We start from the raw sequence: 4,036 nt of genomic DNA, 5'->3' as shown, positions 1-4,036 counted from the left end.
ACAGGTTACACAAGTGCCTCTTGTGTGCATTTTTGTTTTCTAATCATTATAAGCAGTTGTAAGAATTCCGTGGAGCTTGTTTGTTTTAATTCTACCAGGCTTAATAAAATTCTTCCTTGCAGTTATAGCAATCTGTGCATTGTTGAGAGGTGAACAAGGTAATGGCTGTATTACTGGAAATGGTTCCTCCCTTAAACCTGAATGCTTCGTAAGGTATCAGTAAGGCTTACTGATGGGTATGGAGTGAAATCTAGATGGAACATTATTGAAAAGTAAATGCTAGACCTTTGGAGGAGTGAAATGGTATGTTGTGGAGTTCACAGAGATTGAGGTGGAGCTGATATGGCGTGGGGGAGAAAACATTAATGCTGGAAGTCTATATTACATAAGTTGGAGGAATTCAGCATAATAAAACGTAGATTTGCTATGACGTGTAAGTGGAATTTTGCTTTGAGTATAGGTGACAATAACTTCATTATATTTGATTGGATATTGAGAACATTTGGTAGAGACTGTTTTGTAGTATCAAAGTATCTTTTCAGTTAGGCAAGATGAAAGCTTTCTGGTTTATGGCCCAAGAAAGTATGTGATTATTCCACACATGTGGGGTGTTTGTGGAAATGCTTGATATTTATCCCTTTTTAAACAGTATTTTGAGTTTGTTTTACTATAAAATTGAGAAATGGCAACGAGTGTGGATGTGGCTGCTTAAATCCTGGCACAAATGGAAATAATTCTGGTTATTTTATCAATCATTTTGGGGGTGGTTTTTAATCTTTGATTCTCTCTGTGCAAAAAAATTAGCCAAATAGAGAAATCTTATATTAGAGATTTCAGGGCACTGTGTGCAGATCGTAGTAACAGTTGTTTCAGAGGACTGGAAGACATAATCAAGATACTTCTGCTGTGTACTTTGTCAGCAGACCCAACCAGCTGTAATAGAGAATTACAGTCTTCTTGTGAACGGAGTAATTTGGAAGCGGACCAGGAAGGCTGTAGTGTTGGCTGCTGGTTATTTTTAAAAACTTTTCTGTTTAGATGAGCAAAAATAGCAAAACAACACACAAACTATTAAATGAATTATTTTTGCTAGTACAGTATTGTATAGGAATATTTGAATAGTGGGTTCTTCTAGCTGAAGTGGTTAGGAAAATGAATGTAAGAAGTAATTGCCATTTCAGAAAAATGAAAGTATTTTAACAGTTTGTGTGTATCAGGTAGTTCTCTTTCTGAAGTAGTCTAGTAGCGCATCTTGCCATTTAGCTGTGTGTTCCTCAGTTTCTATTGAATTTTCTTGCTTTGCTGTTTAATGCTGAACTTTGCCCGGTTTTTTGGGCAGTTCTCCAGTTTTCTAAGTGTGATTCAGGGATTAGCTTTGTATTTATGCTTGGGTTAATTTTTCTTTCTACCATAGGTTTTATGCATGAGCGACATAGAATTGCTGAAATTCATCTGCAAAATTGAGTTCATACAGACAGAGAAAACAGACTATCTTGCACAAAGACTTGATGTTTTTAGGAGCTCTTTGTTATTAATAAACTAGATAGTATCTCTTTAACCAAATTAACTGTTATAATTAAGAGCAGTCAGAGTACTTCAGGGTTCAGAAAATGCTGGATACGCTAAACTGAAACTTTTAATAGTAATACTCTAATGGAATAAATGTCAACATGGACGTTTTCTGGAGCCTGTGGTGGAAGTTTGGGTAAAAAGCAGAGTAGCAAAAACTGTTGTGTGATAGTGCTGAAATGAGCTGCAGCCCAATGGCAAGGGCATGGCAGCTGGGCTACCAGCATCCTGCATGCTCTGCCCTGCAGAATGCGCTGGGAGGGATGTGCCTCGTGACAGATTCTGCCACCACTGGCTGGTAGTCTCATGGATCCTCTTAGATTGAATTAATCTCTTAATTGATAATTATAGATTCACTTAGGTTGGAAAAGACCGCTGTATTTACAAAGATCTGAACTTAGAGGATTTCAGACTTATTCAGGTCTTACAGGCTAAGTATTCTGTTTCTTATTATACATGTCCATCTTTCTCAGCTTAAGGGAATGTTTACCTTCATTTCTTATTTAAGTGTCCTTCAGGCAGAGTGAAAGTATTTCCATTCCACCGCACCACCTCACCAGATATTTTCTCTTTCTATCTTGTTCCTTATTCCTCCGGTTTCTTTCCTATAACTTCCATCGTCTAACCTGTTCTGTAATATATTCAAGACTTACATGAGCACTTGTCCTTCTGTATACCTTTGAGCTTATTGGGCACCACTTGTATAGCTGAAAATGCAAAGTCCATTACAGACATAACACTTGGATTCTGCATTTTTCTGGTTTATATAGTCACAGTAATCACTGCTGTATTAAAATAGCTTGGCTCCTTTCAGTAGTCAATATGCAATAGCTTTCTCCTGCACAGCTGGTCAGTAATTTTCTGTATTTTCCTTCTTACAGCTTAGGGATTTTCAGTTTATGATTTAGGACTGCCTTCTTCCCATTAGCAAGCCATAACAGTAGATGTGTATTTAAGAACTGTAACTGTTTTTTCCTCCTCAGTCTCTTAATTATTTGCATTGTTGAACTACGTAATAAATATTGGAGCAATAATGTATTTTCTCTATGTGAACGCTCCTTTTCATTAAGTGTTATGGAAATCTAATCCCATTTATGGACTTTCACATCTGTATTTTAATGCTGACATTTTTCACTTCCATTTTTCGTACTGCATTTTAAGTGCCTGGAAAAATAGCAAACTCCAGACTTTGAAGGGAACCAGAAGAAGCTGGTGGATCTGTAAGGGTTAACATGCAACCAGGATCCCCTTTGCAGTCACTGGTGTTTGTTCCTACTGAGAATGACATGACTTTATTTAGACACTTCTTGGCAATGAGAACTGAGCTGTTCAAAAAGCAACAAAATAATATTAAAATGCAGACTACCTGCATTGCCAAGTGATCTAATTCCTTGTAAACAGTGGAGAAATACGTTTATATTTTAATGCAGTAGCATAGCAGGAGTACACAGCGTAGTTCTGGCTTGTGTAAAGCCCTCTGAAATTGCAATTGCAAATTGTTTGTAAGAATCTACTATTTCATCATTATCTACTGTTTTCTCTACTTGAGGTGTAAAATTGTACAGGGTGTTCACAACACTCCACATACGTACGTAATTTAATTATTTCCTCAAATACAAGTCCTTCATTTCTGTATTATTTCAAGCTTCGTTCCCTGTTGCAAATTTGTAGTCTTGCTGAGAAGTTATCTGTTCAATTTCAAAAGGTAGGAACTTCCTTCCTTTTGCTCTGCAATGTTTTTCTGCATCAGCTTATTACTGCTAGCAACAGCCTCTCCAAAAAGGGAGAGGAGGCTATGAGTAGGTATAAGCAAACATCAGCAAATCCTGTGAACTGTATTAGTTGATTCAACTTCTAAAACATTTCTCAGCCTTCTGAGGCTTTTATCAAGATACGTTCACTGACAGTTAAAGGGTCTTGTAAACGAGACACGGCTAAAAAGGAGAAAAGGCTTTCAGTGTGGGTAGAACTGAGCTCTGTGCAGATAATGCAGGAATCGTGGTGTACTTTTAGACGTTACCATAACAATTCCCGAAGCAATTCATGAGAGCTGTCAATGTTATGGTACCTGGTGGTTTGCTGTGCTAATTTGGAGCAGTGCAGGAGTGGCCTTTGAATGCTCTGCAATGGGAATAGGCAGGTGAGTGGGGCACAGAAACTGTTATTTGTGTAGTGTTTAAATTGATAAGAATGACTTCGGTTTACATAGCTGATGCAGGAAAAGCTATAATTTTTGTCCTGCTGGAGGATGATGGTAACAAGGATGTGTATGAGCATTTATTAGAACAGCCTTAAATAGACTTTTAAAGGATTTAAATAGCATTGAAATGCTGTCAAAAATGGGCAATTAGCTTTTATAAAGACTGTCTTTTTCAGTTTGTAAGCTTTGGAACAAGAAAACAACTACAAGCTTCCCCTTAATTCATAGGTTCTCCCTTATATACAAAATATCTTTCTTTTTTCTTTT

This window comes from Meleagris gallopavo, chromosome 5 (assembly GCF_000146605.3).
Source record: "Meleagris gallopavo isolate NT-WF06-2002-E0010 breed Aviagen turkey brand Nicholas breeding stock chromosome 5, Turkey_5.1, whole genome shotgun sequence".
In the NCBI taxonomy this organism is placed as follows: domain Eukaryota; kingdom Metazoa; phylum Chordata; class Aves; order Galliformes; family Phasianidae; genus Meleagris; species Meleagris gallopavo.
This window is presented reverse-complemented; position numbering follows the sequence as displayed.